The following is a 24771-nucleotide window of genomic DNA, read 5'->3' as shown; positions in this document are numbered from 1 at the left end:
CTGTGCTGATCATGCGCTCTCTTAAGGAAAAAAAAACTCTCTAGCAATACACACCAAGCATGTGCAACTTGTCCCCTAGCCTCTGTTTTATCACAGGATGGTATGGAGACTGTGGAAAAAGGGGAGTATCAGAGAAGACAGGATCAAACAGCTTTTTTACACAATTCAGAGGATTAGCCCTCTAGGTTCCACAGTGAGTATAATGCCACGTACACACGAACGGACTTTCCGGCAGAATAGATCCAATGGAATTCTGTCGGATAGTCCAATCTTCTATGGGATAATCAGATCGTTTTTAAAAAAAAAACTTCAGACAGACCTAGAAATAGAACATGTTTCAAATCTGTCCGATGGACTCAATTCCTATCCAGGAAACCTGCCTGGATTTGTTTGTATGCTGGTCCGACGGATCAAATATAAAGCAAGGGCAGCTATTGGCTACTGGCTATTGAACTTCCTTTTGTAGCCCTGTCATACATCATCACTTTCAAAACGAATGGAATTTTGAACGGACTTTATTTATTTATTTATTTTTTTCCACAAAATTGTCAATGTAATAGGTTATTTCTCTCACATGGCATGTGTATACCACAAATGACACCCCCAAAAAAATTCTGCTACTCCTCCTGAGTATTACAATACCACATGTGTGGGACTTTTTCACAGCCTGGCCACATAGAGAGGCCCAACATGCAGGGAGCGCCGTCACATGTTCTAGGAGCATAAATTACACATCTAACTTGTTGACTACCTATTACACTTTTGAAGGCCCTGGAGCACCAGGACAATGACACGTGGCACTGATGACAGATGGCACTAATACGTGGCACTGATGACACTTATACGTGGCACTGATGACATGTGGCACTGATGAGAGATGCCACTTATACGTGGCACTGATGACAGATGGCACTTATACGTGGCACTGAAGACGGATGGCACTTATACGTGGCACTGATGACACGTGGCACTAATACGTGGCACTGATGACAGATGGCACTAATATGTGGCACTGATGACAGATGGCACTAATACGTGGCACTAATACGTGGCACTGATGACAGATGGCACTAATACGTGGCACTGATGACGCATGGCGCTGATGACAGATGGCACTGATAAGTGGCATTGATGACACGTGACACTGACAACAGATGGCACGTGACACTGGCAGATGGCACTGATGACAAATGGCACTGATACATGGCACTGATGACAGATGGCACTAATATGTGGCACTGATGACAGATGGCACTATGTGGCACTGATGACACATGGCACTGATGACAGATGGCACTTATACGTGGCACTGATGACAGATGGCACTGGGGACAAATGGCACTGACAACAGGTGGCACTGGGGACAGATAGCACTAACAGGTGGCACTGGGAACAGATAGCACTAACAGGTGGCACTGGGGGTAGGTGGCACTGGGAGCAGGTGGCTCTGGGGAGGATGGCAATGGGCGAGGATGGCACGGGGTGAGGATGGCACTGGGCGAGGATGGCACTGGGCGAGGATGGCACTGGGGGAGGAAGGCACTGGGGCGGATGTCACTTTTTTTTCCTTTTTTCTTCTTCTAACTTACGGCCGCTGCAGCCGTTGATCTCTCCCTTCTCACACGCTATCTGTGTGAGGAGGGAGAGCGGCGCTGAGAGATGATCTCATATGTTTACATATGAGATCATCTCCCATTGGCAGCTACGATTGTGTTGTAAAAAGCCGATTTGATTGGCCGTTTACAGCGATCTGTGTTTGCCTGTCTCTGGGGGACACGGCAAACACAAAACTTCCCCGATGCGTGCCCGCGGTGGCGCGCATTGCGGAAGTAAACACGAGGACAACCAGGGACGGCCTCCCGGACGAGAGCGTCCACTCTGTAGCTGTCATTCGGCTATAGGGCGGGCGGGAAGCGGTTAAGAGGAAATCTGCACTGCTACAACACCTTATAAGTGCGTATTCAGATTATTGCAAATCCTTACTTGTAACTGGTTCTCTTTTAGTAGCCAGTGAGTGTATTATCAGGAAGTTAAGAAGGAGCTGTCTTTGTCTATAAGCAGCATTTGCTGTAACAGAGCACCAGCCACCCGAGAGCTAATGCTAGTAATTGACATTCTAAGTAGGTCAAATGTGTTAATTTCTGGTTTTATACAATTTTTCTGCAGTGTGAAAAAAATGCATGATTCTGTATTTAGAACTTGACACATTAATGTGTCTAAATGAATGTATTAGCCTGGCCACCTCTTGCCATATGTAGGGCTGTCACATTGCATACACATCTTTTGTTATTGCCATGAAAACTTTGCCCTTTATTTGAAAACAATTTATAAAGCTCACTTGCACACATGAAGAATATGATTTCTGCTCTATTGTAACGTTCGGAAGCAAGGTGTAGAGAAGACTGTAGAAAGGCCGCCCATTGAATCCAATGAAGGTGTCAGCAGTCAGTAGCAACTCATAGCAAGCATTCAGGCAATTAGCTTCCAATGATTATATGCAAGTATGATGAGAGATGCAATTTCTGGTGTTCAGTTATAACACATGCTCTTTTGCCCCTTCTAAGTATATAAACTATGTTCTAATAAGGTACCCCATTATTAAGCAGACTCTTATTTTGAATGAAAAATATGTCATAATCATTAAATGTAGCCAGTAACCACTTCAGAACCAGAAGGATTTTCCTCCTTCTTGACCGTTCCACCTTTTGATATACGGCACTGCGGCACTTTAACTGACAATTGCACTGTCATGCGACCCTGTACCCAAACAAAATGTATGTCCTTTTTTTCCTACAAATAGAGCTTTCTTTTGGTGGTATTTGATCACCTCTGCGGTTTTTATTTTTTGTGCTATAATCATAAAAAGAGCAACAATTTTGAAAGAAATGCAATATTTTTTACTTTTTGCTATAATTTAATTTAATTAATTAAAAAAAAAAAAAAAAAATTCTTCCTCAGTTTAGGTCGATATACATTCTTCTACATATGTTTGGTAAACAAAAATCATAATAAGCATATATTGATTTGTTTGCACAAAACTTATAGTGTCTAGGGCAGTGATCATCAACCCTGTCCTCAGGGCCCACTAACAGGCCAGGTTTTATGTATTACCTTGGGTAGATGCAGACTAGAATACTGCAATCACTGAGCAGCAAATGATATCACCTGTGATGCATTTCAGTTATCTTGCAAACCTGGCCTGTTAGTGCGCTCTGAGGACAGAAGTTGATGACTACTGGTCTAGAGGATAGGTTTATGGCAATTTTATTATTATTATTATTATTTTTTTTACTAGAAATGACTGTGATTTTTATCAGGACTGCAACATTGTAGCGGACAGATTGGATACTTTTGACACTATTTTGGGATCATTGACATTTATACAGTGATCAGTGCTTTAAATAGCCACTGATTACTGTATTAATACCATTGGTAGGGAAGGAGTTAACATTAGGCGGCGATCAAGGGGTTAACTGTGTCCCCTGTGTGTGTTCTAACTGTAGGAGGGATGGGACTGAATAGGGAAGGAAACTGATCAGTGCTCCTATATACTAGGAACACACGATCTGTCTTCTCTCCCCTAACACGACATGGATGTGTGTTTTTACACACATTCCCGTTCCTGCTCTGTCAGGAGCGATTGCGAGTGCGCTGGCAGACATTGTGGCCGCCGGGCACATGCACGGGCTCCTAATCCCCTTAAAGCGCTCATCATACAGCTATTGCGACAGGGGAGCCATTCTGCCATCGGCAATTGACGGCTGGTAGTCTGAAAGCTGGTAAAAATGTTCTTTGCAATAAGAAAGTTTCCAAAGGGAGCTTTTTGACGCTGTGCTTAAGAACGGCACAATCTTTTTAATGGACATACGTCCTTAACATGATACTAAACCATATCCTTATTCTCCCAAAAATAATCCATACACACCCATTACTTAACTGCTTGCCGACTGTATAACTTAGTTATACCACGGCAGAGCAGCTCTCCTGTGTTAGATCATGTACCTAGTATGTGATCCAGAACTTCCGGGAAAGCGGTGCCCACGTGCGCCACTGGTGCCTTGGCTGTGCTGTTGTTTGACACATCACAAGTCAATCAGTGGGTGCTGACCAATGGGTGTCTACTGGCAAAGCAGGGAATAAAATACATTACTTCCCTTAGTAAAAGCAGTACATATAGTAAACACAAACAATGGTTAGGCACACATTTAACCCTTTCATGTGGGATTACCTTTTAAAAAAAAAATCTGGGTGGAACTCCGCTTTAAGATTTATTTTTGCCTGTACATGTTTTAAAATATGTTTTCCCTTAATGAAAATGCTGCCTACTGCTCTTTCTCCAGTGCTCTATGTTTACATAGCTAAGTAAAAGCCACACCCCTCAGCAGAGGCGCCCTCACATAGACATATATTGCAGAGAAGAGATGTATGAGCAGGTCTACTACTGCTACAGAGTGCAGAGGATTTGCCTATTCATTATATTTCAGTACATTCAGTGATTGACAAATGTCATTTGAAAGTACTTTCACACTGGAGTTGTGCGCAGGCAGGACATTAAAAAAACTCCTGCAAGAAACATCTTTGGAGCGGTGAAGGAGTGGTGTATACACCGCTCCTTCACTGCTCCTGCCCATTGAAATGAATGGGGCAGTGCTGCTGCAGCAGCTCTTTGCGGTGGTCCTTTCTTGGCCGCTAGCGGGGGGTAAAAGGGTCACACTAGTGGCCGAATAGCACTGTGTAATTGACCGTAAATTGCAGCTAAAAATAGCGGCGCTTTACCACCGATGCACCCGCCACCCCAGTGTGAAAGGGGCCTAAGACACTGATCGCTGCCATTACTAGTATTAAAAAAAAAATCCAGTATATAACCCATAGTTTGTAGCCACAATAACTTTTGCGCAAACCAATCAATATACACTTATTGGGATTGTTTTTACCAAACATATGTAGCAGAATACATATTGACCTAAATCTATGAAGAAGTTCAATTTTTTTTCTTATTGGATATGTTTTATAGCAGAAAGTAAAATATATAATATATATAGATATATATCTATATATCTATATATCTATATATATATATATATATATAGATATATATATATATATTTTTTAATTTTTTTTTATTGTCAGTCTTTTTTGTTTGTAGACAAAAAAATTAAATAGGCAGAGGCGATCAAATACCACAAAAAAATGACATAAATGTTATTTGGGTAAAGCATTGCATGATTGCACAATTTCCAGTTTATAGCAAAAAATGGCCTAGTCATGAAGAGGTATTAGGGGTCATATTAGGAGTAGGATAAAAATAATTGAAATAGACTGTAGATCCGCTTTAAAGTGATATTAAAGGTTTCGCACAGAGCAGCTTCGATCCTCTTATTCTTAGGTCCCTCACCAGTGCCCCTGGCTCCTCCCTCTTGACCAGTGTCCCCAAAAGGCAAGCCACTTGCTATGGGGGCACTGGTTTGTACTTGCTCCTGAGCCCCACTCTATGCATCCATAAGACATATATAGATGTGGCTTGACCCTGGCCCCCACACTCTCCTCATTGGTTCACTGGCTGGGATTGATAGAAGTAGGGGCCAATGGCTCTCACTGCTTTGTCTCAGCCAAATGAGGAGAGAGAGATCCAGGACAGCCAAGACTCCAGTGCACATCGCTGGATCAAGAGGGGGCTCAGGTGAGTATTAGGGGGGCTGTGGGTGGAGCAGCACACAGTAGTTTTTTTTACCTTTTAGGTAAAATACCTTCAGCCTTTACAACCATTTGGTGCATATTGAACTACACAACCATTTTTTAGATACCCAGTAATGCCCTGTACACATGGTCGGACATTCCGACGACAAAATCCGTCTGATTTTTCCAACGGATTTTGGCCAAAACTTGTCTTGCATACACACGGTCGCACAAAGTTGTCGGAAAATCCGATCATTCAGAATGAGGTGACGTAAAACACGTACATCGGAACTATAAGGAGGCCAGTAGCCAATAGCTTTCATCTCGTAATTTATTCTGAGCATGTGTGGCACTTTGTCCTGCAGAATTGTCTATACACGATCGGAATTTAAACAATCAGATTTTGTTGTGGGAAAATTTTAGATCCAGCTCTCAAACTTTGTGTGTCGGAAATTCCGACGGAAAAAGTCAGATGGAGCCCACACACAATCCAATTGCATATTTTCCGTCGGATAGTCCAACTGTGTATACAAGGCATTACAGAAAATAAGAGATAAGACTAGGAAATTTTTATTTCTGGCTGTAAACCTATACCTATGACTTTAAATGGACTTTAATGAAGATGTCCAGGAGTTGAAAATATAGGCTCCCATTGGGACTTCTCTTTACATGTCAGTTCCCGTGTACTATATCTCTCTTTATAACAGCTGAACCTTTGTTGGTTATATTTGTTCTGAAGAATAAATGCCCTATCAGACAAATGCAAAGCTCTCTTTATTGAACGTCTGAATGGAGGGACCTCAATGTCAAATTTCTTAGCAGATAACTCAAGAGACAACTGCAACAATCATCATGCAGCAAAATGGGACTCTGTTGAGTTGTTGGTTATTACACAGAGATCGAAAGCAGTGCCCAAATTTTAAAAAATCCTAATACTATTTTTCAATCTATTTCCATCACTTTCCCGCACAAGTAATCAATACACCTATCTGTTTTTCTTTTTTCAATGCACTGTTTTTGTTATGAGAGATTGAAAGCAAAACTATGATGTGCCTATATATTAGTTTGGCGTACTGACATCATGCCATCCCCTGTTAGGAAACAATTTTCCAACACAGTGAATGTCTTATCTAATTGTGATATATCTTTCCCAGACATCTTTCTGTTAAAGCTTTAATGATTTTTTACTTTGTTTCATATTTTTGACAACTTGATTGCAGCTTTCTCAGTAAAGCAGTTCATATGTGATTTGTTCAGGGAAAGCGTTGAAGGCTAATGCTTTGCTCACGCTGCTATTAACATGTAATGGATGTATTTCTCTATTTATGTAGACTCAAAACTTATTTTATTCAGCTTAAGGTATTTATATCAAAAGCACACTAAATAAATGGAAAGGAGGTGTTAAGTATTCCTGAGTGTTTTTACAAATTCAGGATTACAATAGCTCATTTTGAAAACAACCACTGAAAGCAAATGTGAACCATTTTATTACAATAACTTATAATACCGTAATACATAACAGTAACAAAATGACTCCGATTTTTTTTTCTAATGAAGTGCTTTTCACTTAGCAGAATAGGTCTCCTTAGCAGGGACACAGACAGCAATGAAAACTTGACAAAGGTTTTCAATATTTCACCATGTTATCCAATAAAAGCTTTGGACTGGATTTCCAAAGGATAGTTGCACTTTACACTTTCTAGCTTCTTCCAATGACTAGATATGTATGTGAACCTCAGAGGCAAATTGTACATTACTGTCTCAGCAGAGTCTAAGCAGTTTCTATGGCTAGTATTAAAGTAGAACTTCACCCTAATGCCCCGTACACACGATTGGACATTGATCGGACATTCCGACAACAAAATCAATGTTTTTTTTCTGACGGATGTTGGCTCAAACTTGTCTTGCATACACATGGTCACACAAAGTTGGTCAGAAATCGCAAACGTCAAGAATGCGGTGATGTACACTCATAACTCAAAAGTGGAAAACAGATGTGGTGCCCAATCTCTCTGAAGTTAATGCAATTGTGAAAACTAATTGTATATATGAAACTTTATTGCTCCAAAGATTAAGTAATGGTGTAAAACGAGCTGATGTTTGGAAGTCATGGAGGGTCAAATATGATTGATCCACCACTGTACTCCTATTATATACAAATTATTGGGTCCATCTCAAACCCTCAAACCCTTAAATCCCCCTTCCCCTTTCCCTCTCTTCCCTATCCCCCCCCCCCCAAACCTATCTGCTATCTCATTTTAATGTCCAATATCTCTTTTTTGTCTTTTTCTTTTTTCTTTTTTTTACAGTTTATCCTTTCTGTGCTTAAAATTTATTCCATCTTTATTATCTAAACGAATGGTAAGCTTACGGATATTGTATAAGGTTTAGCTGCATTATAAAGAATGATATGCAAAGACTTTAGCTGTCAACTCTACACGTGAGTGGATACATTACTATGGCCATGTTTCTCAACCTGCCTAAACCTATTAAGTTACATTATGTTATTGTTCATACTGTAAAACCTTCTACTCTGGAAGTTGTATGTTTTTGCTTGTGTAACATTTTAATAAAAAAGAATAATAAAAAAAAAAGAATGCAGTGATGTACAACGCGTACGACGAGCCGAGAAAAATAAAGTTCAATAGCCAGTGCGGCTCTTCTGCTTGATTCCGAGCATGCGTGGAACTTTGTGCGTCGGAATTGTGTACACACGATCGGAATTTCCGACAATGGATTTTGCTGTCGGAAAAATTTGAGATTCAGATCTCAAATTTTCTGAGACGGAAATTCCAATGGAAAATGTCCGATGGAGCCTACACACGGTCGGAATTTCCCAAGCTCCCATCGAACATTTTCCGTTGGAAAGTCCGACCTTGCGTACGGGGCATAATAGTAAAATCTACAGGCATCCAAAATCTAAGGCTAACCTATTTGGCCCTGTAAAGAAGAAATTGCTATACATATCTTTTCTGAAGCTGCTCCGGTCTAGTCTCAAGCTGAGCTGTCAGCGGCGGCTACTCTCTGGAGGCAGGTGCAGAGGAGGCAGCTGTCAAGAGAAGCCCCATAGTAACTCTATGGGTGATGTCACTTCTCAGGCATTTCCTAGCCTTTGTCGGCTGTCTCTTCTGCAGAGCTTCCACCACTAGAGACTGGACTGGAGCAGCTTCAATAATGGTATGTATAGCGATTTCTTCTTTACAGGGCTAGATAGATTAGTCTTAGATTGTTGATGCCAGTAGATTTAGAGGTTTTAGTATTAGGGTGAACTTCCACTTTAAGTACAGTATATGCAGGTTCCCCAACATAGAAATAAATATCTGTGCCAATTTCTAATACACATAGTCACTTTTCTTTGCATTACTGTCCATGAGTAACCTGTACATACGCAGAACCAGGCCCCCTTTATGGCAAAATATTCTGTAGATCCAACTAAGCTGACTACAAGGGCCAGTTCATACCATATTGTATTGGGCTGCTGTGGTCAGCTTTGCCCAAGATACTTCTAACAATTTCCCTAATGCCCTACAAGTTCAGTTCACACCAGTGTGCTGCAGTGGTTTACACTGAAGATTCATAGGATATGCAGTGTGTTGCATCACAACTTGCCGAGATGAATAAAGGTGAATGAAATGTTATTTTGTGACATTTCACTAAAGATGGGGTAAAATAAGAGTAAACAGTGCAATGTGTCATTTACAATGCATCAGTACCACTCTCTTCACAGCACAAACCAGCAGCCGTGGTATACAATGTTTGCTATTCTGATTGAAATTGGAAATTGGACAAAGGAAATTGGAGAACTAGTTTTTATGGAATTATCAAAATGATAAAATGTCTATATTTTGTTTAAAACAAAGAGTATACAGTGTATCTACATTATATATATATATATATATATATATATATATATATATATATAGTTGTGGCCCTAAGACCGAGACAGATGTGGATCACATAAATATGTGAGACAAGACTTACAACATAAATAGACCTGAGGTGCGGCTTTTGGTCGTCAAGGAAAGGGACCATACCCAAGATAAGTAATGAATAATTGTGGAAGAAAGTGTTCTGAGACATGGGGAATGGGAGGGAGAGCATCACGCACTGGAACCAACATAGAACAAGGGCGAGCGGCCGGACTGTCCTGATCCGCCGGACTGTCTGAACAATTGGACCTGCCCACACACGGGACTTTTACGCCGCACTATCCGCCGTACAAGTGAGCGCTCCCCCTCCTGAGCCATACCAGGCCGTGTGCCCTCAACATGGGGGGTGCTTTGGGGAAGGGGGGGCCGCGCGGCCCCCCACCCCAAAGCACCTTGTCCCCATGTTGATGAGGACAAGAGCCTCTTCCCGCCTGGTACAGCTTGGGGGGGGCGCTCGCTCGTCCCCACCCCCTTTCCTGAGCGGCTGGGTAGCATGCTCGGATAAGGGTCTGATATGGACCTAGGGGGGGGGCCCCCACACAGTTTTTTTGGCGTAGGGCTCACCCTTTAAGTCCATACCAGGTGATGGGGCCAGGAACGCTTCCTTCGCTAGTCCTTGCTACCTGGAGCCACGCTCAAAATGAACTGACTTTTCTCCGTGCGGGAAAAGTCAGTTCATTTCAAAAGTACGGTGGACTAGCACACACAGCCATACTGCGAGTCCGGCGGACAAATTTTGGTGCAAAACTACTTTCTAAGTCCGCCTGACTTTTCCACCGAATTGTTTGATCGTGTGTACGCGGCATTAATCACTAAGCTATATGAACACTCACTTTCTACTCTCTAATCCTAGTAAAATCAATCCTAAATCAAATGTTCAGTATCTCAACCTTTTCAACACAGAGGAACCCTTGAAATAATCTTTCGGTCTCAGGGAACCACTGTTAAAAATGGCTATATCTATATCACGTATATATCATGTATATCATGATGCATTGGTGTGATGGTCAATGGAAGAGTGCTCCTTACATCTGTGGTCCTGGGGAAGGATCCCCCTCCACAGATAGCTAAAAAGATCATTGGTGTCAGTGGGAACTTATCTTAGAGGCAAAAATTGGTCATTGCTCAAGGAACCCCTATCAACCTTTGGAGGAACCTTAGGGTTCCAGAGAACCCTGGTTTAGAAACCCTGCTCTAATCTATGAGAAAACTGACAATGGGGCATATATTGCAGCATTCAGTTTATTAAAATTAGGTTTACCTAGAAGTTACCCCATTAGTCATTATGGTGCTTACACTTGGAAAATGTAGACTTGAAAAAGTAGAATGAGTTTTCAGGTGCAGGTAACAAATGCAACAACGAAAAAATGTCAATGTCAAAGTAGCATGGGCAATTCACAGTGTGTGTGTGTGTGTGTGTGTGTGTGTTAATTCACTCAATATACAATTCAATATGAAATATGCTTTTGATTTGAGCTAGAAATGAATTAAGTTCCTAGATTAGGTAGGATAATGTTCTCCTTACATTTTAGCTGGGCCAAAGGGAATTTTATATTGTATTGTTCACATAATTATGCAGACATTTCTAATGTGTGACAGAAGAGTTGCAGTAGTACTTTAACCACATTCTTCTATTCAATATGGTACTATCAGTAAGATTTTATTTGCTTATTGATGATCCCTATGAGCAATCTTCTAGGTATTGATTTGAGCTCCCGAGTCTGATGAGTTAGGAAGACATAACAATTTCTCCTATCTGTAACATTGCAGATTAACAAATGGATTCAAACAATGTCAAATTCAACAGAGAGTGATGTATGAGATCGTTGACAGTCATTCATATTTTGAATAAGACTATTGTTGATTAACATTAGTTATTTTTCAGTAGAATTATGTCATTGTTTTACCAACCAGTTAACTATCTTTATTTTGTTCTCCAGATAATAAGCATCTTTAGGTAAACTCAAACTATCCAGAAAAGTTTTTTTTTTTTTTTTTTTTTTTTTTTTAATTGATATTTTGGAAGGGTTGAGTCATTGACTTCTTTATTTCTTAGGGAGGACCTTTTTATACAAAATATTTGCAGATGAGCTCACGGTTTCGCCCATCTTGAGAAGGTTATGGTTTGTAGATTGGGTGTATAATGTTTGCAACATAAAGTTTTTCTAGCAATTGGTTTATTTTTCTGAAAGTATCAAGACATTATTATATCGAGAACACTATTTAAAGGACTCAACTAAGTCCTACCTTTCCTAACATGTTACACTCATAAGCAGGGTGTAACATGTAACATGTTACTGATGCAGCACCAACTACCTCCTTCCCCGTTATGTTAGCACTCACTCCAGGGATCTTCCCCCTGCACCAGTTGTCACAATTTAAAAACAAAACATGACCTTGTGGGGCTCTGCCCTTCTGAGTCATTCAATCACAGAGTTCTCTTAATGGGGGGTCTACTACTATTGTCAACACTGCGGCTGAGGGCTTGTAGTTCTCAAATAACTACCAGGGCGCTGATGAGCACTCTAGGTAGTTCATTGATGCTTCCTATCATTCGGTAACTGCCTGCCCCTTATGAGGTATGGGCAAACAGATACACAGATAGTCTGCAGGATCCCGAGATTGCAACTGTGATCTGCTGATTACAGGTGCAATGCTCTGCAGACTCCTAATTAAAAATATAATAAATTCACTTTCTTTTTTACCTGCAAAAAGATGTGCATTTATTAATTTCATAAAGATGAACTTAGCCTATAATTTTAAAGCATACATTGTAAAAAATATAATGGGGTAATGTGGTGTGATCACTTGATCTCCAAGGAGAAATGTGTGAGCACAAATGACATGGTGGCTTTACTGGTGGAGATCATGAGCTAAGGTTATCAAACCTAAAAGCACCCATCATAAATGTATTATAATTTGTAGAAAGACTTTCATATTTAAAGCAATATTAAACCCAAAAGCAAACATTTATTGTTTTGCAGCTTAACAATTCTGTGAAGTCTGCATTTGTTTTCTTTCTTCTATTTTCATCTGGTGATTCAGTCAGCAAGTCTGTTGTTTTTTCAAAAGCACAAACTCACCAGCAGAATGTATCAGTTTACATGGATGAGATAAACCATTTAACACTCGGTGTCTAAAATGGTCAGCTTTTGTTTGTTTATGTAAAACCTTTATCCCAAAAGGAAAAAATAAGTTTGCTGCCATTGATTATAAAATGCTAAATATGAAATTTTTGGTAGCGGCAGATCCCCTACGGATGTGCGTGTGCACAAAACATTTTGAATGGGGTCTGCACATGCTGACGTCACATGGTAACCTCTGGAGTGTATTTATTGCATTGTATATACTTTCCACATGGATTTCTTATTTTATGTACTATTGGTCATACTTTATTAAAATACTACACTATATACTTTTTATTGCATGGGTTCCATCATGTGAAGTTTATATGCAGAGCAAGGATCACCGGCCTTTGAGTCTGATGAATATTGGGCGATATATGGATTGGATGTGTATTTGCTTATACATTTATTCACATTTACATACCATCTATCTGGTGTGTACATTGCAGAGGTGGTGGTGTGGTGCACTGTTGGCGACAACGTGGATTATTTCTGCACTTGGGGACACTGCATATGCATTTTTAATGAGGAAGATTGATTTTCATCCTCAAACGCAACTTTGGGACTTTGCACTATTAGCACTTTCTTAGGAGGAAAATTTATATTTATTTTTTCACGTATTTTTCTGACTTTATCAGCACTGTTTAACTGCTTAAAACCCTTTGAGGACCAAGGGATGTATTTGTCCCATGTTTTTAATTGCCTGTATCATCTTTATTAAGAACTTAAATTTTTTTTTTTTTTGGTTTGAGTCAAAATATTAGTTCTTATCAACAAATGGTTGTCATAATTCCTCCCCCAAAAATGACACAAGTGTGGAAATGGTTTTATTTATTGTTCAAATACATTCTTAAAGGGAAAAATCTATAATTATTTTCATATTGAAGACGGTAATCTTATAGTCCTCAAAGGGTTAAGGACCGCCCTACATACATTTACTGTGGCATGGCAGCCCTTTAGTGCAAAATCACATACCTTCGGTTCTCATGCTCGCGCAATCAGCGAGTCCGGCAATCATTCATAGAGAGGCAGTACGGCAGTCTGACTATGTAAACAAGGCAGACCACTGTTCTGCCAGAAAAGAAAATTGAGATCTCATGTTTCTGCTGGATCTCTGTTTTCCTTTAGTCAAAGCACACCCCCCCCCCCCCCCCCCACAGTCTGAAAGCACACCTAGGGAACACATTTACCCCTTTGATCGCCCCTGACATTTATACAATGTCAGTGCATTTTTTTAGCACTGATCACTGTATTGGTGTCACTGGTCCCCAAGACGTGTCACTTTGTGTCCAACTTGTCCTCCGCAATGTTGCAGTTCCGCTTAAAATCGCTGATCGCCGCCATTACTATTAATCTATCCTATAGTTTGTAGACACTATAACTTTTGCGCAAACCAATCAATATATGCTTATTGGGATTTTTTTTACCAAAAATATGTAGCCGAATACATATTGGCATAAATTTATGTAGAAATTTGATTCTTTAATTTTTTTTATTGGATATGTTTATTAGCAGAAAGTAAAAAATATTGTTTTTTTTTTGTCTTTTTTAAATCATCGCTCTTTTTTTGTTTATAGTGCAAAAAATAAAAAAAACACAGAGGTGATCAAATACCACCATAGTTACATAGTTAGTAAGGTTGAATAAAGACACCAGTCCATCCAGTTCAACCTGAGTGAGTGTCTACAATTGTCCCTATCCCTGTACATTGCACATTCACATTGGTCCCTACATTCAAGGAGCCCACAATCCAAGGTCCCCATTCATATACTAGGGCCAATTTTGGACAGAAGCCAATTAAAATACCTGCATGTTTCTGGAGTGTGGGAGGAAACCGGAGTACCCAGAGGAAACCCACGCAGGCACAGGAAGAACATGCAAACTCCAGGCAGGTAGTGTCGTGGTTGGGATATGAACCAGCAACCCTTTATACTGCTAGGTGAGAGTGCTAACCACTACACCACTGCGCCACCCTTAGCCCTTGTACACAGGGTCGGAGATTCCGACAACCAAATCCGACGGATTCTGTGTGTCGGATTTTGCCCGACGGATCTTGTCCGAAACTGTTGCATACACACAGTCGGACGAAGTTGTTGGAAAATCCGATCGTTCAGAACGTGATGACGTTATTTCGTTACGACGGGACTACGTTCAGGCTAGTAGCCAATAGCTTTGGTGTAGGAATTTGATCTGAGCATGCGTGGCACTTTGTCCGATCTAAATTCTCTACACATGATCGGAGTATGTCCGATCGGACCAGTTTGTCGGAAAATATTTCCAGCAAGTTGGAAAATTTGGTCCGACGGATATTCCGACGGAAACAGTCCGATGCATACCACACACAGTCGGATTATCCGACAAAACGGTCCGATAGGACACATTCCGACGGATTCTCGGGCCGTGTGTACAAGGGCTAAGAAAGCTCTATTTGTGTGAAAAAAAGGACATCAATTTTCTATGGGTACAGTGTAGCACGGCCGCGCAATTGTCAGTTAAATCGCAAAAATGGCCTGGTCATTAAGGGCGTAAAATTGCCGTATCGCAAAAATGGCCTGGTCATTAAGGGCGTAAAACCTTCCGCGCTGAAGTGGTTAAGTGCCTTGACCCCAGCTAAACTTCCATTCAATCCCACAGTGAATGTCCTTGTGCCGACCAAAGGCTTGACCACAGGTTACTTCCATTCATTCCTTCACTGTCTCCTCAGTTGTTGTACATAAATAATACATATCAGCACATGCTATTTATCAGTGGTTGGTTCCAATTTTTTGGCTGCAAGGGTGAACTTTTTCTTCAATTAATAACATAAAAAATAGCATAGCTATCAAACTCAATTACCTGAAATAACTCCAGCAGGCTATTTCCACCATGGGTGCAATGTGATAATCAAAGGCAGCTCTGTATTAATATGGGGATGATCGTTCATGATTTCCTGCTCACCTTTAGGGTCATTAGAAACCTTCTTACACACAATAGAAGCATGTCTGCCAAGGGTTATGGTTAGTGCTACAGACAATGCTCAACAAGCCTCACAGCATTTTTTCCTCTGTTAGACTCACCAATAATCACCCACAAAGAAGACGAAGATAGAAAGCCTAAAATATAATCATAGCATCCAGTGACTGTGGATGATGCAGCATCATGCATGCAATTATGTATTCTATTATCTGTACTACAATTCTTTTTGCTATCCAGTCTTCTCTCCATCTCCTCAACCTTTCTTTGTACCTTCTGGGGGCATGTCAGAGACAGTGATTTGTGTTCTAATGGAAAAATGGATGTTGCTGCATCCACACTCTGCATTACAATGATCTGATGATATAGTTGAGGCATGCACTGTGCTAATGAAGGTGCATTTTCCACATCACTTTCAATATACTTGTGATACTTGCAAGGACATTTCCTGAATGCAGACACAGCCTGTTACTACAGTGCAAAGATATTTTCCTATTTTATACTGTACACAGAAAAGAATAAAAACTAAATAACTAACAAACCACTATATTTTTTGTTATTTTCTTGCTTTATAGTTTTTACTGCTCCTGTGCATGGTCACTTCTTCTTTGATCAGGTTTGAATCAGAAAAAAAAATCAGCTCCCAGGAATAAAAGTTTCTATTCTGCACTTAAAGCAAACCTTTTCTTATGTGCTCTCCCCCCTTCCCCTAATAAAAAAAGGTTCTCCTACATTTTTTCTCATTTGATCTACGACCACATAATAGTTTCTCACATAGGTGGGATGATGTATACAAAGGCAAACTGCAACCTCCTTTCGATGTCATACATCTCAGAAGGCATAACAATATTTCTCTCCTATATAGATGACAGTGTTAAACCATCAGTGTTAAACCATCTATACAGGTGGGCAATTAAATTTCCATGTGCGGACTAGCACACAAAACATGGCATCTCCCTACATATATGCAATATCTTTTGGGCCAACTGAGAGACCTGGAAAAGAGATGACAGCAAAAAGAAGATGCTAGTAGAACAACTGTTGCAGATAGGACAATGCTGGATTACATGGTTTTGTATGTTGTTGTTTTTTTCTTGACACGTAGGTGAATTTTTTTAGAGACGCCTTTATTGCATTTTGGTTTGGAGGTGCAAGGTCTGCTTTTATAAGCTGTGCTTTTAGTTAGCAATATGTAGAGCAGCCTTTGTCAACCAGGGTTTTATGGAACCTTAACCACTTCAATACAGGGCACTTAAACACCTTCCTGCCCAGACCAATGTTGAGCTTTCAGCGCTGTCGCACTTTGAATGACAATTGCGCGGTCATGCTACACTGTACCCAAATAAAATTTTTATCATTTTTTTCCCACAAATAGAGCTTTCTTTTGGTGGCATTTGATCACCTCTACGGTTTTTATTTTTTGCGCTACAAATAAAAAAATACCGAAAATTTTGAAAAAAAAATGTTTTTTTTTTGTTTCAGTTTCAAAACTTTGTAAATAAGTACGTTTTCTCCTTCACTGATGGGCACTGATGGGGCTACACTGATGGGCACCGATAACGCGGCATTGATGGGCACCAATGAAGTGGCACTGATGAGATGGCATTGATGGACACTGATAGGCGGCACTGATAGGCGGCACGGATGGGCGACACGGATGGACGACACGGATGGGCGACACGGATGGACACTGATAGGTGGCATAAATTGGCACTGATAGCTGGCACGGATTGGCATGGATGGGCGGCAGAGATGGGCATGGATAGGCGGCACAGATGGGCATGGATAGGCGGCACAGATGGGCATGGGTGGGCACTGATAGGCGGCACAGGTGGGCACTCATAGGCGGCACAGGTGGGCACTCATAGGCGGCACAGGTGGGCACGCATAACAGGTGGGCACTCATAGGCGGCACAGGTGGGCACTCATAGGTGGCATTGGTGTTATACTGTACTAATGGACTCCAATCAGTGCCAAACAATAATGCATGCCAATCAGTGATGCCCATTGTGGGCACTGATTGGCATCCATTATGGGCACTGATTGGCATCCATTGTGCTGACCATTGGCATCCCTGGTGGTCTAGGGAGGATTACCTTTTCCCTGGTGGTCTGGTGGCGTCCCTGGTGGTCCAGTGTGGGCATCCTCGGGGGGGCTGTGCTGATAATCGATCAGCACAGACCCCCCCTGTCAGAGGAGCAGCCGATCGGCTCTCCTCTACTCGCGTCTGACAGACGCGAGTGAGGAAAAGCCGATCACCGGCTCTTCCCATTTACACTGTGATCAGCCGTGATTGGACACGGCTGATCACGTGGTAAAGAGTCTCCGTCGGAGACTCTTTACCGAGATCGTAGTTGCCGGGTGTCAGACTGACACCCCACAACAATGATCGCCGCGATGCGCACCCCCGGGGGCGCGCAGCGGCTCATAATCCTGAGGACGCCATATGACGTCCGGTCAGGATTATGAAACCACTTTGCCACTGTCAATTTGTAATAGGGCGGGCGGCAAGTGGTTAAGGATCATTCAACAGTTGCTAGGGGTTCATAACAATACCTCTCACATAACTGACCCCTATTGTCAATGATCTTTTCGGCTATCTTTAAGGGTAGGATTCTTCCTTTTGACCACAAATGTAAGGAGGATTCTTCCTACTGACCCTCATACTATCGTACTGTGAGGTCTAGATATGTTAATCATTTGCAAGGATTTCCTAAGATTTGACAGTACTAAATAGTTTTTTTACAGCAAGGCCAATTCTTGCTTTCATTAAGATTATCTCTATAGGGTTACCTTGGGAAGGCGACACAACACCCAAAGACCAATTTTTATGCACCTGTTACTTCTATCCAAAGTCAAAGTCACCAGAATGTATCCAAACAATCTCTAATCTTGTTCCCAGTGCACTACATTATGGCCTCATCATACACACTGGCTCCCCAACTGTTGCTGAGCAAAATAAAGGCAGCTTGCAGGGAAAATGTGTTTTTTTTGGCTTTATAAATGCAATTATTGCTACAGCGGATTCTAAACATGGTATAGATCTGCTACTTTACAGGAAGACTAAGGGGGCCCCCAAGCACTATATTGTAATTTTTCATTTTTAGGCTTTCACTTTAAAAATCCAAAAATCACTGCTCATTTAAAAATGAAGTTTTTCACAAACTTTTTTTTATTGATATATGTCCCCCAGGGCAGGACCCCTATATCCATTGTATGCCAAATTACTTGTATATACAGTAGGTGCCACCGATATTGTGTTTCCAGCGCGATGCTGTGCTTCTCACGCTCGCCGCCCCCATGAGATGCCTCGCATACATAGGAATGTATTGGGGTGGCAAGCAGGAGGCGCTGGCGCTGGCGACATAGCTTGGCGCTGGCTCCTGTGACAGTGCTCGCGTGTGCCAATCTTGCCGGTAACAGCGGTGAGATTGACACAATATCGGCGGCACCCACTGTACGCCTTCAAAATGGACACTTTTGATTTTTGACATTCGGGTTCCATTGACTTTAATGGGGTTTGATATTCACGTTCAAAACTTTCTCGGTGTTAAAAAGTTCTGGTGTGAACCGTTTGGCCCATCCCTAATCCTATTGTCTATGGTTTTAGACTGAGATGGCCAACAGTCTCACATAGGTATGATTGTATGATGTCCACAAACTTTTGTATCTAAAGCACACTGCACAAAGTTGATCTCCAGCTTTTAGTGAAGTTTAAATAGTTAGTCTGGATCAAGCTGGTCCAAACCAACTATTACCAACTATTACCTTCACTAAGAGATTCAGCTGGGATTGCTCTATAAACTAAACTAAATGTATTGTCTCAGCTACATACAGTATACAGCACTATTGCCAAACTCAATATTGATCCTAGGTGTGTGGTGGGAAGTTCTCAGTGCTGTAAAAATTCAGATACGTACAGTGTACATGACTGTATTCTTGCAGTGAGATGGGAACTTCCCACCCCACCGCCAGGGACAAAATTGAGTTGGGCAATCAATCTCAGCCTTTCTCAGGGAGGGAACTTTGTATTTTAAGAATAAATATAAAGCTTCCTCTGATTAGCGAGGCAGAGTTTGTGACATCATCATCAGCCTTACTCTCCACCTTAGCCAATCAGAGGAAGCTTTGCATTCATTCATAAAACACAAAAGTCCCTGCGAAAGACTAAGTGTAGCTCAGCCCGATTTGATTTTGTCCCAAGCGGGGGACAGGAAGTTCCCAACTCCCAGCGGAAACACAGCGATGTATACTGTATGTAGCTGGGGCCCAGCCTACCCACCTCTTTTAAAACATTTAGGAATGGAGGCATATGAATCTACCCATTCATTGTCTCATATAAAGTCCTAATTTCTACCCTCCCCCTTTTTTTATACAAATTCATGGGATGGAAGCACACCACTAAGTTAGCATATGTATTTTTTTTTATAATTATAAGTCACTATCAATTGCTATCATGACCCTCGTTGGCACTTTGGTGCCAATCTTTTGTGTGCCGGCTGGAGCCGCCCTTGGTTCCTTCGTTTCTGGGAACTGCTATGCATGCCAGGGCCTTCTCTCCCTCCTTCATTCTCATCAGATGCAGGGTGGGTGGGTAGACACGCAACTCGCATCGATGCCACACCCCATGCGCCATGCATATGGCGTAATTGTGACGCAGTGTGCCAACATGTTGGTTTCCACCTGCGATCATCACAATGGCAGTTTTGAATGCCAATTGTCGAGTGTCATCAGCCGTTCAGGCACTGACGTTGCCTTCTTAGATTGTGTGGTGTGACGTTGGCGGTATCCCATGGCTGACGCTTGCTACAAATACTACACGCTGATGGAACACCTGTTTCATTTACCTTCAAACTACATGCACCCTTCTTATTATGCCTTCCCCTTCCAGTTAAATGTACTATTTATTTTCTGTTGTTCACTGGGTTTCTTGTTGGTACTTTCTTTTATCATTATTAGCTCTGGTAAGGTATGTTCTCATTATTCAGTGCTTTCACTTTCCACTGGGCTTTCTGACACTACTAGATGCCTTTAGGGATGTAGCTTTCCCCTCTGCCAATTGTGCAGTCCTATACATTTACACACTTCTTTCCACAGAAACTTTCTGGAAACTTTATACAGTATTTACCAATATCACAACTGCCCACTGTGATCTACACCGTGGTGCCCTCAGCTGCCAACACTATGTCCTGTATACAGGCATACCCCACTTTTAAGTACACAATGGGTTTTATTTACTAAAGCTGGAAAGTGCAAAATCAGGCTCACTTCTGCAGAGAAAAACTTCTGCATAGAAACCAATGAGCCTCTAACCTCGGCTTGTTCAATTAAGCTTTGGTAATAAAACCTGGAAGCTCATTGGTTTCTATGCAGACGTGAGTCTGATTTTGCACTTCCCAGCTTTAGTAAATGGGAATATTGATTCCCCTTCATCCTTCTATTCCCCTCTGTGCCAACTACTAGATTATCTTGCATGCATTCATATATTTTTTATTATAGATACATCTATTTCATATTTCTTCCTGATGAGTGGGAATACTATTGCAATCATGTGTTTGGGAGTCTTCAGTATTATGTATTGATTATATTATTATTTCCAAGATAACCCATGTTTACTATCAATCCGATTAATGGGCTACATTATAGTACCCTTATTATTGTACAATATTAATTATGTTGGAATATGTATATACAGGAATTATCAAGGTGCTATTTATTGTTACTCCATTTTTACCATGTATTGAATATTCTATAGAATCATTAAACATGTTTTTGCATATCTATCTTCCAGTAGCATGCTTCATATAAAGTCCCAGCCTACACCTCTCTTTTTAATAGATTTATGGATGGAGGCATATGAACCTACTCATTCATTTGTGTGAAAACAATTGAATATCAATTGCGAGAACTCCGCTCGACAAAAAAAGTGTAGATACAAATATAAAACAAAAAAGCTGCACCCTTGATATGGAGTGTATAACTCCTCAATAATGTATTAGTAGTGGTTTATGGGGCTCTCTAATTACTTAATTTAAATGTACTAGTGCAAATCCTATCTAGTGAACCATAGTGATAGGTAAAAATAAATAATTCACAAATATATACATTTAGCTTAAATTAGTACATACAATATATCTATCTAATTGATAACAATGGTGATCAAGTGACTACAAAACAATTAACTCAAAATTATTCATAATCTTCTATTCAAAAAGTCCCATCCATATAGCACAAAACTTTTTTTGATAAAATCCGAATCCACCAGCATGAAAATTCTTGCAAGATGTGACAGAAATTATTCCAAATAGGTTGCATATACCTCCACCAGACATCTCAACGAACGACACCCAATCGTGATTGAAAATGCAATCTGCTTACCAGATCCGTTCGATCACTTTAATTAAAAAGTAAGTCAAACAATGCCTGTACAGGTTTGTGCCTGTTCACATGAATATTGACATGGGTACCTCTTCACAGACTCAAGCGGTATATAGGAAAGAGCTAGAAACATCCATAGCGTGATACTGTTTTTTTTTTTTTTTAAAAGGTTTAAAACTTAGCCAAATGGCTCCTTACATTGCCGTGTGCCTGGCCCGGCACTGGGGCTCCTCGCCTTTCAATTTGGGATTCACCGGCTGGTGTTTCCACTATGAGCCACCACTACGGCGTGCGTTCCAAGCAGTCAGGCCGACAACCAAGGTAACTGGATGTGGCGTCAAAGAAAGTGTGACCAGGTAGCGCCTTGACGTATGTTTCATCATCAATGTCTTCAGGAAGCGTACCTGGTCACTGGGGTCAGCGTACCTGGACACTGGGGTCAGCACATTTAAGTTGCCATTCGCAGGCCAGAGCCAAGAGAAAATGTGTACACATGATCGGAAATTAACGACAACAGATTTTGTTGTCCGAAATTCAAAAAAAAAATGTCCGATGGAGCCTACACACAGACGGAATTTCCGACAATAAGCTCACATCGAACATTTGTTGTCAGAAATTCTGACCGTGTGAACCAGGCATAACATTATTCTATTTATTCCTATTCACACAAAACTGACTCAATTGTATGTTGATTTTACGCTAACTATTTAAGCAAGCAGATTGTTTTCCAATTGCATTGTGATGTGACGTCCTACTACATTATATAAAAATCAAATGTGATATATTTGTAGATGGAAGACTTTCTCAGGTTTATTTAGGGAACATTTCTGACACTGCACTATTTAAGCAAAAGTTGTATTGGAAGAATAAAATACAACTTATGGTTATCATTTTTACTTTTTTCAAAAAAAAAGAAACAAAGTAAATATAAATATGTTTCTTACACACAGCATGGGTTCCATTGGAGTCTGCCTGCCCAGTGGGGAAGCTGTCCCCTGATCCCCACTGAGCCAACAGATTGCTGGTCCATGTCTGGTCAAGCGGACACAGACACCGCCCGCTCTCCTCTATGGGCGGTCTGAAGTAATTGGATCACCTGTTCATTTACACCTGACTGCCATTTAATCCGTCAGATGGATGGGGACCAGATCCCCATCATTCTGTTTTTAGTGGATAGGATCGGATCGGATCAGATGTCGATGGGTGCAAACAGACACGTCCTTTTACACCAGCTGTTCCATAGAGGAGACTGAAGGATCCGATCTGGTCTACTTGAAAAACTGGCAACAGACAAAAAACAAGCTCTCTTCAGAAGACCACTTTCTTTTATTGGAAAATCACATCACAGCTCAACAAACACAGCGAACAAGGAAAAATTGATGACGTTTCGCACACATTCATAGAAAAACTGACAGGCAGACCCGATCGGTCCACCTGTGTGAAAGAGGTCTTATGGCCCGTAAACACGATCAGAATATCGTATGAAAACTGTCATCCGAGGGAGAATTGTATGATTTTCGGATCGTATGTACACTACTTATGTCCATATGTCCATAATCCCATCAGGTACAGTGGTTTGGAATTTTATGTGGAATTCTAAAAAAAACATATATATTTTCTTTTTAAATAACATGTTATATTTTGATATATTTAAATAGATATGTGGGCATGTGCTAGGAGTATGTATGTGTGGTTTTGTTGAGAAGTGTTTTTATTGCTGCTGTAAAGAGTACTTTGCAAAATTTTGTTGTATGTATTCAATGACAATAAAGTATATCTATCTATCTACTTTCCAGAGCTGATCATGACAGTTCATTCGATATTATTCGTCCGGACAAGCACAAACATTTTCCTTGTACGATACCAGATCGTACGATTTTCCTTTAGTCGGTATAGTTGTCATCCAAAAATACAATACAAATACATTACAAACCATGACATCACTTACAATTTTTTTTCTGTTGTATGAGAATTTTCGTGACTTTATTTACCTATTTAATTTCTAATTGCGACTATGAAGCGAAGAAGGACGTACGATCTGTCGTACGATATTCGGATTTTGTGTATGGGCCATTAATCTGCTACCAAGTTAAACAAGATGCACGACTCCTCAAATAATGCCATTATGTAAAAACAAGAACATGAAATCAATGCATCAAACATTTAGTTGGGGGCTATTTAAAGTGGAAAGCAGATAGCACAGTGTTTGCTCTACACTGTGCCTGCATTTCACAAGTTATTCATAAAATAAAGGGCCACAGTGAATCATCTCTATCTGAAAACTGGCAGCCAGGAATTAAAATGAAACAAACTCACGGTTGCTATAGCAGGAATTTGTTTACTTTTAGTAAATTAGTAAAATTATTAAAAAAAAGGTCTCTTCGATAAAAATAACAGTATTACCACAATTAGCGTACAGGATTACAAAAAAGTACCTCCAGTAATAACGATTTGTGTTCGTAATTAAACAGAAAGTCAATCAATGAGGCAATTCATTGTTTATTTCACTTTCCTGAATAACTAAATGTGATATTAGTAATGCTGAGAGTACAAAAGGTATTTTTGGTATTAAAATATCAAATTTTAAAGGTTAAACTTGTCCAAAATTTCAGTTTGCTGATAGGTTAAGACACACAGATTTTAGTTTGTATTTCTCATGGATTCCAAAGTCAAGATCTATGCATCTGCATTCCAGAGAAGCCCACTGCAAA

The 24771-nt window shown here is 40.6% G+C and overlaps 1 protein-coding gene across 1 annotated transcript in view; it reads right to left on the bottom strand.

Annotated features, from left to right (window-relative positions):
* The window catches only part of RBMS3 (RNA binding motif single stranded interacting protein 3), an 859182-nt gene that overhangs the window by 761384 nt on the left and 73027 nt on the right, over positions 1–24771 (bottom strand). The gene's annotated exons all lie outside the window — the stretch shown is intronic.

Source organism: Lithobates pipiens, unplaced genomic scaffold, assembly GCF_037356315.1.
Source record: "Lithobates pipiens isolate NorthernLeopardFrog02 unplaced genomic scaffold, aLitPip1_a1.2 Scaffold_19, whole genome shotgun sequence".
Taxonomy (NCBI): Eukaryota; Metazoa; Chordata; class Amphibia; order Anura; family Ranidae; genus Lithobates; species Lithobates pipiens.
This window is presented reverse-complemented; position numbering and strand designations above follow the sequence as displayed.